Raw genomic sequence first — 13,922 nt, 5'->3', positions numbered from 1 at the left:
CTTCATGCAGGGCATCCTTATTTAGGGGGATGTCTCCAGGGCTAGAACACCTTTCTGAACAGTATCAGGATTTATTTTTCTCTCTTGTATTCCAGAAAATAGATGACTGCACAATTCCTTTTCTTACAAAGCTAAGTCAATATTTTAATTCAAACCACATGAAATAAAAAGTCTGTGACAAGACTCAGAATCCATGTTTCTCCTATCTTCATCCATTTTTGCCATTCCCCTGTCACTAGGAAGTTTTTATTAGCTTGTTCATAACAGCATTTTCAATTAGAGGACTCAGGAATGTTCCTTTTTCCCAACCACTGCCTGAAGGTATACATCTCATTGATTAGCACAGTTTTCTACAGTGCTAATGATGGGCAGCAGCACTGCTGTTCTGTGGATGTTCATGAGACATAAGTATCAAACTTGATGTCAATAATTAGGTTTCTGAGCTCATCCAACAGCAGAAATGAACTTTATCTATTAAGGTTTTATTTAGCATCAGGACAGAGGTGAAATGTGTTGTTGTTGTTGTTGTTGTTTGTTTGTTGTTTTTTTTGTTGTTTTGTTTTTATTTTTGGACTACAGTCTTGCACTTTTTTTTTTTTTTTTCCCAGATATCAGTGAAGTTTTCTGGACTTAGGCCTGAATTTAAAATCTAGTGATTTAATGCATTGAGCTTAGTATTTGCCACCATTGTTTCAGTTTCATCCAGTGTTAACTATCTTACGATTTGTCTTCTGAATATTTATATAAGATTTTTAGTAATATTTATTTTAATTTTATTTCCTATATTGTATTGATATTTATATGTAATACATAATTATTATACACATATGTGAATAAATATTCTTGCAGGTAACCATTTTAAACTTAAAATAATTTAGTCTCACTATGTATAATCACATGCTCGTTTTTCTCTTCCAATGGAAAATGTTAAGATGTCATTTATTTCAGCTTGTTTTCAGCAAGAGCATCATCATGCATCAGACTTCCAGCATCTATTGATAATTTCCTTGTTTGCTTTTAATTAATATTATTAGTCATTCAGCATATGACACTCAAAGTAAATGTTAAACCCCTGGCAGCAAAAAATCTGATTGGCACTTTGTGTGTCACAGTAAAATGGCAAAGGACAGTTGTCGTCCTTCAGGAACAGGAGCACTTTGCTGGGAAAACAGACTATGACGATCAGTTATCCTGACCTTGAGAGACACTTGAGAGTCACTGGGGTCATAACACTGGTTTCAGAGAGCTGGAAAGTAAATGCTTCCACCAGGTGGTTGGCTTGTGGGGGCACCAGCAACATGCACAGCTCCCAGACTCCAGGAGAACCTCTGGGTCTGCCACCCTGCTTCCCCGTGATAAGCCAGGGTACAGGGTTCAGGCTATCATTTTGGATCCACAGATGCACTACAAGCAGTGCTTTGGCCTCTCCTGAAGGAGGTGCCAGTCTCTTTAACAGAGCTTTATTTTTATTTATTTATTTATTTATTTTGTTGAGAATCTAACAGTATTATTATCTGTCATTGCTATAAGCTTGTGTCACTTCAGGGTATAAAGTCAATTTGATTATTATTATTACAATTATGATCCATCAATATTATAGGTTATACTGTAATGTTATTATACAGTTAACTTAATGGTGAGGAGTGTCTATCATCAAAGAGTGATAGCAGAGTCCAGAAAATACAGATTTCTTGTAGGCTAACTCAGTCTTTTTTTCTTGACTTTGTCACTGCATCATATTTCTCCATTTTTCCAATGCCTATGTAAATATCTGCATAGAAATCAATAAAAGCACACCCTGCCACGCACATTCACCTGAACTACAGGTTGCTGAGGTCCTGTACTGCTGTGGATAGGACACTAGTAATGCTAGAAGCGCTCAGCCCTGTCAGGTCCCTTAGGAGAAGCGTTATCCCCACAACCACCCCTGCCTTTGCAATGAGCACGTCTTGCAGCATATGGCCAGTTTACATCAGGCTCACTAATCTTTTGTTGTTAAGTGTCACCAGTCGCCACACACAATAGAGTTTGATTGAGATTTCTTCTCTTTTGAAGGAATCAAATTGCATTTTTTTTCCTTCCATGAAATAAGGCTCACTGGTTTGTTATTAAGATACATTATACATCATAATTCATCTCCTTGTTTATATGCCTATATATATGATGTGCTCAGCTAACATTCTGATAAACAGATTTATTTCAAGAAAAATCTCTCTTGCTCTGAGGTGATAGCTTCTTACATTGTCTTCTGGCAACTGGAATTAACAATACCTCTTTCATAACATTTTATAAGATTCCCTTCCATACTGTTAAAGACCAGCAGGTAACACTTGCTTAAATAGAAAACTGATTTCCATGCCAATAGCTCTTGTTTTTCTCTGCAAGCACAGCCCAACAAGGACAAAATACTAGAGAATGAACAGCTATAAAATGGATGTCTAGTAATGGGAAACAGGATCACAATATGATTTTTTATTATTTTTTATTACAACTGACTTCATAACTCAGAACAACATATTTTTGCATATTTGAAGTTTATTTGAGATGGTAAAATAACAACTCTTCAACATTTTCAAACTATTCTTCAATTTATAAACAAAAAAAAAAAGAATGACTTCATGAAACCTGTTTATTTTAAGAGGAATGGAAATGTATATTAATTTAATAAACATATTTATATTAAACAGCCAACCCACTCCAAACTTATATCAAACAGAACTATAATAAATATAAATCCCAGGAGGGATTTCATGTACTTAACCTTGTCTCATTTCATATGAAACTGACAGAGGAAGCATATTCCAATCTATTAAAATACATTATTTTTCTGTATTGAAACTGACAGAAATTTCCCATATAAAATAGAGTATCAAAGTCCAGCTATCAACAGTGCTGCTCCTATTCACTCTTTGACTTTTTAATATGCCTTCCCTTTACAACATCTGAAAATATAAAAGCAATTAGTTATGAATAATATAATCATAATTTTACAACATTTTACATTTCTGTATTCCAAACCATGGGACAAAAACTCTTTTCATGGCTCATTCCCCAGATAACTACACATTAAAAAATGGAATCACATTTTACATTTACAACACTATTTCATATTTATGAAACCAGAAAGATAAAATTCACACACATTATTTCAACTATATATATTATTGGTGTGTCCTTCACACTGTAAGTTTTTTTTGCCTTGCCCTGGAAAAACACAGACAACATAAGATTGCCAGGAAAAAGAGATGAAATTTCCCACCAACTCCTAGATGTCTATAATTTTTAAAGACTAAAAAGAACTGATTTCAAGCTTTATAAGAGATAAATTACATAAAAAAATTCTGAAGCTTTCCAGGTTATGTCAAGGATCTAACCCATTACTTCTAACCCATTACTTCTAGTCATGAAGTGCATGGAGTATAATTTCAGGATTTGCAAACAGTGTGCTTAGTACACTAGTGCTATTTCACACAGATACAATTCCTGTAAAATCCTTGGTGCAAAATCAGCATAAAACTAGAAGCACCAAAGTTTTGATTGCAATACTGCATTGGAAATAGAAAAAAAAAAAAAAAAAAAAAAAAAGGAATGAATGATAGGAAGCCTCCTGTGGCAAGGCAACAGTTGGAAAGAAAGCTAATCAGACACAGTCAGAAACTCAGTGGTTTTTGATAAACTGTAAACAGTAAAAGTCATGATTTCTCTCCAAGACATCTGAAACCTTCATTACTACAATTGCTTATTTAATCCCCCTCACTTCAAGAAGCAAATGAAGCTTTATTAGGCAGCTCATGCAAGCTTTTTTTTTTTTCTCTGTATTCTTCACCAGTACTTACCAATTAACATTGTGCATCAACAACCTGACATTTGTAGCAGCTGCTGAGCCAAAAATGTATGCAGATAGTAGAACAGTATTCAAAACTGTCATACTCCTTCTAGGAACAAGACCAAATGAAGTTACTATTCATTCACTTACCAAATACATATTGAACTGTGGCCACGTGGTACCTGAAAGGGAAATATTTATCTGCAGATTTTCCATAGCTGTCCATTTCAATGATCATAACAATATATATTTAATTCTTTAAGCTCCTGGCCCTACTTTACAGAAGTACTAAATACATGTATATATCTCAAATTTGGCCCAAGGGCACCCTAAAAATATTTAATTTTTAATATTCACTTCTTAGACTAAACTGGTTAACTCATCTGTAAAATCTTGGTAGCAGAACAACCAAAGCAGACAAAGGAAATAAAAGAAGCCAGGTTTGTAAGGAAAAGCAATATCTTTTAATAGAACAACTGTTACAATATAAATGGAAAAGCATTCAGACTCAAGGTTTTTTAAAAGTATGAAACTAAATAGCTAAGAAACTTTTGGGACCATATAAGTACATTTTGAGAGAATACAAAATCCTTGGATTCTGGCCACAGAGATATGGTGATTTTCAAGACATTGTTTCCACAGAGTTTTATAACAGCTGTAGTTATAGTAGCATTTTGTAGTAGCATTGCCATGTGGTAATGCATGTAGTAGCATTAGCCAAAAATCTATGATACATGTTTCTTTCCTTTCCAACACTAAGGCAGATGTCAAATGGAAAGTCTGGGGAAGTTTTTGTTTGTTTGTATGTTTTGTTTGTTTGTTGTTGTTTGGTTTGTTGAAACATTTTCTGTATTCCCTAATCTACTATCCCTGTGCAGGTAAGAATACTTTTCACAACATACAAAATACCGCTGAAAAGTAAATAAATGGCTATAATTAGAAAGACTGGTTGATACATTTGATTATCAAAGGAAAATATCATCAGTGCATTTTAAAGTCATCATATATTTTAACATATTAAGGAAAGATTTTAATGGAGAATATACTAAAGTTCATTCAAATTATGTGTAGTATGTTGTAAGAGAAAATAGATACTTGTTTTGTTAGTTCCCCTCCTTTCTAGCCTCAGTGAAGCAAAACTAGATACTGTTGTTATAGAGCCAATAAGTGTTCCTCTGTCAGTCTTTCTACTATGTAAAAAACACTGACCAACAATTTGAAATTGATGAGGAGCTCTCAGATGGAAATAAAGGCTTAAATAGATGCTTCAGAAAATGAAAGGCAACCCATCACTTTTTTTTTCCTTTTTTTTTTCTTTTTCTGAAGACAATCTTAAATGTAAGGAATATAGAGCAGATTGTAAAATTCAAAGTCTCAATCTGTCATAAGTTGCTCCATTTTTTCTTTCATTTTCCACATTCCAGATAAACTAACAAAATCCATCTTACAGTGTAATTGTAGTAGGTGAATTTAGCAAGTAAAGTCAGGTGTTTCTGCAAATTATCATGGAGTAGATAATATTAAGCATACAAAATGACTTGTAGTAATTTCTTCTGTACCTTGAAAGAATAAAACTTTTGTACTTTACGATCTCTAAGGAGGCAAGCAGACCTTGCGATCCAAGACAGCCTCCATTAAACTCTTGTAATGCGTGTTAATGCAATTTTCCTAAGGGAATGCTATGGTGATATTTATCTTCAGCCTGCTTGCTAAGAAAACCACTGCCAAGGAGGCGAGCAGGCATCTGTATACATGGCTGAGTGGCATTTTTATACTAGCAGATATTGGAAGCCTCTGAAAAGACTCAGTAGGAATTGAATTTGAGAGAAACACCTGAGGAAAGGGCATTTGTCTTTTTGGCTTTTTGTTTTGGTTTGGTTTGGTTTGTTTTTTTTTTTGAGTTTGGAGACATAACTTGACATTTATTATAATAAAACCATCTGTAAAACCATGTCTTGTTCAGGAGTTCCATTATGAGAAGTCCAACTCTTCCAGATTAGACGAAAAAGCAAGTTAATTGTGATCTTAATAGATTTCTCAGGTGCTTGCTGTAATCAGAACTACCTTTTTAACAGCTTTCATTGCTCATTAATTACATTTCCTCTCTTAATTTCACTATTTCTTTCCTATTCCTTGGGGAGTATGGAAACTGATACAACTAATCACCTCTGAATTATGCATGTGAACCATCCCAGAAACACGTGGTTGAGATCTTTCTCTAGGTCAAGAGGCTACTTTCGATACAGAATAATTTCTCATCTTATGGTAGAAACTTACTGTGAACTTCAATACAGCCAGAGGCTGTATGTAACAACTAGCTTTGAGACAGAAATTTTCATTCTAAACTAATTAACATGTCCTAAATCCTAAAATAATGTAAATGAGAAATAATTTGAGATGACTGACTCACCTGATAATTCTTCTCTTTCCTATTAAATGTTTTGAAATTCTCTGAGAGCTCTGTCAACTGGACTTCAATTAGCACCCTGACTGTTCTGATTAGGTACTATCTAGATGTAGTTTTTCTTTATACCGTGTCATATTATAACATAAGCCTCAAGTTTAAACATTTTACTTGGAGTATATTATTCATATATAGTGTGATTGCAATGGAGTTGTGACATGCAAATAAGAATAAAATTAAAATCAGAATGTGTCTAAAACCGGTACCTGCTTTTTTTAATATACTGTTTCAATGCAGTTTACCAAATGTTTCATGCACAGCACCCTACTTTCAGCATGTTAAAACAGCACATTTATATTCTCTGTTCCACAGATTTTTGTTGTTGTTGTTTTGAATAGGATTCAGTTCATTTTTTCTCCCTGTATAAGCCTTTCTTTGGCCTACCCATAAAAACAGTCTTATATTCTATCTTTGTATCTATTCCCATTTCCTAACTGTGAGATTTTTTTGGCCTAACAAGAACAATATAATGGGTGATCATAATATATTTTCATTTTTTCTAGGTCTAAAGGGCCAGTCATATATTTTTTGTGTACCTACAACTACGACCTTACAGGAATGTGGGACTTGTGAAGTCTACAGAGAACCCAGGCTTTGACTGTTACTTTCTTTCCTGTGGAAAAGGAAAATAGAAAAAAAAATAAAAGAAAAAGAAAAAGAAAAAGAAAAAGAAAAAGAAAAAGAAAAAGAAAGAAAAAGAAAAGGAAAAAAGAAAAAGAATTGCATTTCTTTATAAGAAATTTTCTAAAGAGTATTGAGAGGAGAATTTCAGTGATGTACTAACCCTGAAGGAAGCAGAAAATAAAGCTTACATTAATGGTGTTTATATATTATGCTGCAGGGTTCTTATCTAAATGTCATTTCCACTGGAATGCCCAAGATTTGCCAAGAATTAGAAAAACAGTTATGTATGCAAGTGTGGGGGGAAGTATGCAAATGTGTGTTGTTATATACATTGAATGAGTTAATAATAAACATGCAATAAAGCACAATTTCCCAATGGTACCTGATTTATCAAGTAATGTTAAAAATGATACTATCAGAAAATGTAAGAAATCATCATGTCCGCAATACTTATATGTACCTTCATCAACTATATAGTACATTATGTAATTTACTATATAAACAATTACAGTGCCTTCCAACCAAGATGTGGCTACACAGATTGTATGACTGAAGAAGGGGTCACGTTTGTTTATTTTCTGTGTCCATAACAAAATTAATAACTCCAAAATTCTCTATGGTGTTCATTACAAGTTCTTAGATTGTGTCTTGCCTTGACGTATGTCAAAGGTAAAAATAGCTGCAACAGCTATGGGCTATGCATGATAAAAATGAAAAGAAAAAGAAAAACAGCCTGTTGGCATCACAGTCAAATTTGGCCATATAGTAGAAAGAAATAAGTCAAATTAGAAAGATAAAAGTGGAATTTTCTTTCCCAGCAGATAAAGGAGTGATTGGGGTGAAAAAAAAAAAAAAAAAAAAAAAAAAAAAAAGTTATAATAACTGGTTGCTGACTCAAAGTTTCTCTCTGAGAATAATCTCAGTTAATTTTGTTTCTAGCTTTTTATGCTACAGGGGAATGTAGAGGGGGGAATGTAGAAGTTTCCCTTCTTCCTCCTGCTTCCTTATTCTTGAATATGTGCTTAATGCAGAAGATGGGAAGAAGGAAACACTGCGTATACCCTGTGTTGTCAGCTACCTACATTTTAATAAGCTATTGAAAACAATGAACTTAGAATCATCAGAGAAGTATCACATGCCCTTGACAGTCTGTGAATGCAGTGTTTAAACGTGCCTGCTACAGTAATTCAGAGGTCATGGAAATGCATGGTCCTTCATTAAAGTAGAAAGAAAATGATGTATATGGTAAGTACTTTGCTTGCACCAAATTCACCAAATTCACCAAATATTTTTTAGACTGGAGATGGGTGACTTAGTAATTAAATAAATCATCTCCTAAGCAAATAAAGCTATTTTGTAGTTCTTGTTTGCTGGCAGTCAATACAAGCAACAGAAAAATAAAATAAAATAAAATATAAAATAAAATAAAATATAAAATAAAATAAAATAAAATAAAATAAAATAAAATAAAATAAAAAAAAATAAAAATAGTAAAATATTTTTTTCTAGGTTTCAGTGCAATCAGCTTTAAGAAATCTAAGTAAATGTCTTTAAACAATTTATTTTAAAATGTTATGCCACTAGCAAGTATAAATCAAGCATATGCTATTTTCCTGTTTACCTTTATTTTTTTTTATGTTGTTTTCTTGTGAAAAATCATTCAGTTTGTTCCAGTTCAAGTTTTTATGAAAGCTGCAGACATCTAAGGGTAAATGACATCTAGACAAGCTATCCTTGTAACTTAATATTCATATAATTTACTTAAAAATGAAATTCTTTAATCAATACAGTTGTAAAAATCCACAATAGAAGATATAATTTAAAAAGCAATAATAAAACTATGGATTTTTTTTCCTGATATTTTTGTCATATGTAGGTAATTACTCCAAAAGATATATAATGTGTATGTGATATTACTACATGTAAACATAAAAACAACAACAAAACACAGAAGCTATTCTGCAACATTTGATCTGGAAACATCAGAAAAACAGATGTGGACAAACCTCTGTTTCTGAAGATATGATATGAAAACTGGATACTTAATGTTAAACAATTCTTAAATTAAGTAACAAATTTTATTTATTTTTTTTTTTAAGGACTTGGATTACTCTTTTTTCTTCAACAGCAGATTCTCCCACAATGAATAATATTCCTCACATATTTTCTTCCAGCTACTGTAGTGTGATTTTATTCAGATAAATTGCAATGAGATACTCTTTTAAATTCCTTTCAAAGTCCATTAATACAAAGAAGCCTAAAATAATAATAGGTACTGAGGGAGATTCCTGAATGTAAAGAAGTTCTCAACCAGTGCAGAGCAAGCTAAATATATATATTTATATATATATATAATCTTTATAAGCTTTGAAGCTTCGATATGTTTGTCACATGGGCTGAATTTGGAAGACTGTAGTTCCAAAACCTCATGAAGCTCCTCTAAAAAATGAGCTAAAATCCTCTAAAAAAAGGAGCTCTTAAAAATTGCAATCCAACAACCTAGATTACTGCAGACTAAATCTGCTTTAAAGCCAGTGTAGAGGTCCTTGAAACCATAATCTTTTCCACTGTGGCTGACCATTGCAGCAATGGAGAGTGAAGCTAGGGCAGAAGACCTTCTCCTTCAATGCTTTTTTACTTATTAATAGAAAATAATTTGATAATCTGTATGCATTGTAATTATGTAGCATGTTGTTTTTACATTAAAGCATATCATTCACCAAAAATAATATTAGTATAAAACACCATGTTTTTGAAACCAAAATTCTGATAGATTTCCTTTAGAGAACTGTTAAGCAACAATGTAATTAGAAATGTAAAAGAGCACATTAATGTGGATTAGTCCTTATTACAAAGGCAACTTGTCTATTGTCCATGTACTTATTTATTAATCATATCCTGCAAACATATTTTAAACAAATAGCCAAGCAAAAGTCCTACTGAAATGTCATTCTGTTTTTGCCAGGTGAAGTTCTGTTTGTTCCATCATTGAAAAGCAAGCTAATTAACTCATATATTATTCCATTCCACTTCAGAATGTCACAAACGTGCAAAAGCTATTCAACCGTGCTAAGGCTGGGGAAATGAAATTTTGAATTAGCCATTCTTTGGGAAAATACATTCGAATAGAGCCTGAAAGTTTGAGAACCTTCAATGCCCATTAAATTTGATCTTTACAGAGTCAAACCGCTTCTCTATGAAAGAAGGGCACATTAAGCATTTGTATTCTCACCTGTACTGAACGAAGAATGAATCATAAATCAAAGAGCGATGGCCCAAGTAGTCCACCCAGATGGATTTCTTTATTCCTGCACAGCAGCAGACTAATAATACATAAGGTAATCCCTGTAGTAATCCCTTTAGCTATGGATAAAAGGAGACCCTCAGCCCCTCGTCATCACTAGCATTGAACTTTAGCATAATATTTTTATACACATGACATAAACACACAAGTGAGTGCTTTCATGGCTCTCCTTCCTTTTGAAGCATTAACACTGGTGAGAGGCCAGTGTGTCACCTATACCACTCATTACTCACAGAACAAGTCAAAGGACATAGTGCTCTCTCTGTATTAGTCTCCTTGATAACCTCATAGGGTTTTGCTGTGAATTCACATCTCCCCATTTCTCCTTCCTTAGGTTGGCAAAAGCCAGCAAAGGGCCATGGGTGCTCTTGCAGCTGCCCCTACTGCAGATGATGAAATGGCAGCACAAGGGTTGCATTCTTTGCCTCCTGAGGCTGCAGGATTTAAAAAAATAATAATAATAAAATCAAAATGTAGGCCATTTCCACATAAAAAGATGCATTCAGAGATCTAGGTGGAACCACCTAACATCTTGGGAATCTGCCTGGTTAAGAATCCAGTTTTACTTTACAAGCATTTTAGATTGGATTGAGTGTTTCTCCTTCTGCCTGTCCCGGAAAAGCTGTCATATTTCACACCATTGGTGATTCTATTTGGAAACCTGGAAGTGTTTGAGAAGCAACAAAAATTCCTCAGTCTGAAAAATCAACTCTTCTGCAGCCCTCAGGAGAGGCCCTCAAAATTTGAATGAGAAGAGTAATGGTACTCTTACGATGAGGATGTTAGGATAGTAATAAATGGTTTCTCAAACATCCAGGCATTGATTGGAATGAGGTTCCCAACAAGTACAGACACTAGAATCAGAAATAGCAGAAGGATGAGACAAACAACTAAACTACGTTCCTGGTGTAGTTTAGGTTAATGAATGGACTTGGTTGATCTAGGTCCTCTGACAGCAAAAGCCGACTCTCTTTATTCTTAAAGCAAGAATCTTATATCTACATGAAACAAAAAGCCATATATGAACTCAGTTTAATATTAGGTACATTTTTGAAGAGACGGTTTCTATATTGTCTGTGATATTTCAATACCTATTATGTCTTTTTTTCTCATGTTTACATGGCTCATTTATCAAGAAGAAAGTACCTACCTTCTGGAACCTGTATACTTTGCCCATAAGCTTTGTAAGCAGACTGTGAGGTACTGCTCTCAAAGAAATCACCAGCCAAGATTGGAATCACCAGCACCAAATCTAGAATTTTTCAAACCTTTTAAACAAGATTCATTCTTTTGCATAAATGGTATACCCCCAGCTTTGTCATGAAGAATCTTCCTAAAATATAGCAGTTTTCTTTCTATACTCCCTAATAAGAGGCAGAATTGCTTACTTAAAACTGTGTGCAGATGTTCTGACTGTGATTAAGGGAAGGGGGGGCGGCTGAAAGACAATAATAAAAAGCTGTGTTAGAATACCAGCAAATGGCAACAAGGCATCTGTTAAACATACTTGTGAATGCTTCAAGTAAAAAACAACTCAGTAGTATATGAAATAAGCTAGGAACCATCCAGACTTCATGCAGCTGATTTCTCCTCTATGAAAAGTTGATGTGCCTGACGCATGTTTAGTAAGACACCAACACTAACAGGTAAGACACCAACACTAACAGGTAATTTAACAAGAACAACTAGAAAAAATTTTGTCTTTGTCCTACCCAAAGACTAGCCTGTCTATTTTATATGCCATTGGCAAAAAAAAAGAAAAAAAAAAAAAAAAGAAATAAAATAAAAAAATCTGTTGTTTACATTTCCTAAATAGATAAGTTTTCCCTGATCCAGTAATCTAATAATAGGAGAAAATGACCTTTTCTAGCTTCACTTCTGCTTTGCACCCATGCCAAAAAGAGGCTGTACAGGAACAAATTTCTAACTTGACAGCTATAAAACAGTAGGATCAACATTAAAAAAAATAATAATAAAAAAAGATATATCCTGTGTTTGGAAGCAACTTAGTTTCCTAGAAGCTGTCATCTCACTGAAAGCAAATGTGAAATAAGGTTTTTAAATGTCCAGGCCAGTTCTGAAAATGTATCTTAAGCACCAAACTCATGCACAAATATCTTCATACTATCCTGTATAAAACTGCATCTATGATCAAATAATACACTCAGTGGGAGAGGACAAGATCTTTTCTATTCTTTTTTATTTTTTTTTCCTTCATTGTTGAAACATTTCCCATTTTTTTACCCAAACCGTGCTCTATGGAGGACATTATTCTCACCATAAAATTTTGATAAAATAAACTTTTTTTTTTTTTTTCCCATGCTAGAATAATGCAACTTTCGGCTTAATTTTTGAATAATAATATTTGTATTTATTTCATATTTTTAGTTATAGATATGTATTTAATATTTTGAACAATTGTTAATGAAAATACTTATGATATGAGGGAAAGTTTTTTCCTAATAAGTAGCCTGCATATACCTGTGTATAAAACTGAAGAAAAAAATCCCTCTTTGTTTACTTCAGAAGTAGAAAACACATCAAATTATTTTTCAAGCTTTTTTAAAAGCTGATGTAAACAAGCAGTATCTATTTTTCTACTTCTAATCCTAAACCAGATTGTCAATCTGGCAAGTGATGTGACTGTTCCAAAGCAGAATGGAGAAAAGCTGAAAATACTGCAGTTGCCTAAGCCAGCAGGAGAGGCAGGAGGCCGTCCATCCTGTTTGATGTATCCAAGGAAATGTCAGCCTTCTGTGTCAGTCACAAACCTAATGAAAAACCTCCAGTGGGAAGTAAGGGCAAGCATGTAAAGTTTTCCTGCATACACACACCTTTTCCCAAAAGAAATACCATATGCATTAAGTCATATTTATGCTTAGGACCCAAGCTACCCATTTTCATATTTTTAAACAGAAATTTTGTCTTAGATTTTCAGGTGTAGAAGAAATTTTCATTAGTCCCTCAAGTCCATCAAGTCCATTTAAAGTATTGGAGGAGATCTTAATGTTACATGTATTTAAACAAAAAGCTCTGTGTATGAAGACAATGTATAGTTTTTCTTTCTATTTTTTTTTTTGTCATTAAGATTTTAAAATACATGTTAACACAGAAATCCTAATAAAGTTCAAACTACACCAAAGAAAATTCTCAGTTAAATACTACTACACCATCCATCTATTAGTGTGCTTCAAGTATCTTCAAAGGCAATTTTCCACTCAAATTTTCATAATGAGATAGGAAGTGAGAGTAGACAACCAGTAGAAGACTAGTTTTCAAGACAAGGCTTTAAAATTGTATGTCTAACTTTTGAGAACCATTCACTGGTTTAAAATAAAATTAGTTCAGTCCACAGTAGGTGGAAACAGCAATAATAACACCTGATATGTGCAAACTGGTTTTCACTTGATATATTTATGCCAATATTAAAAAAAAAAAAAAATGTAAACCAGAAGGCTTCAAATTTATGAGAACTAGTCCCCATAAATTTAAAATTTTATCATGTGTGAAGCTTCCTTTTAAATTAGAACAGTAAACTTCTAAGTGAAACTTGTAAATCATTTTGACCTCTATGTGTTCCACATGTGTGATATATAAATACACTTGAAAGTCCACATTGAACTTTGTAGGTAGGTCTGATTTTTTTTTTACTTCAATTTTTTTCTCGTTTTAGGATATGAGAGGGTGTTCATAGGAACTCTAGT

Source organism: Anas platyrhynchos, chromosome 3, assembly GCF_047663525.1.
Source record: "Anas platyrhynchos isolate ZD024472 breed Pekin duck chromosome 3, IASCAAS_PekinDuck_T2T, whole genome shotgun sequence".
NCBI classification, from domain to species: Eukaryota; Metazoa; Chordata; class Aves; order Anseriformes; family Anatidae; genus Anas; species Anas platyrhynchos.
The sequence above is the reverse complement of the archived record's forward strand: the minus strand, read 5'-3'. Positions refer to the sequence as shown.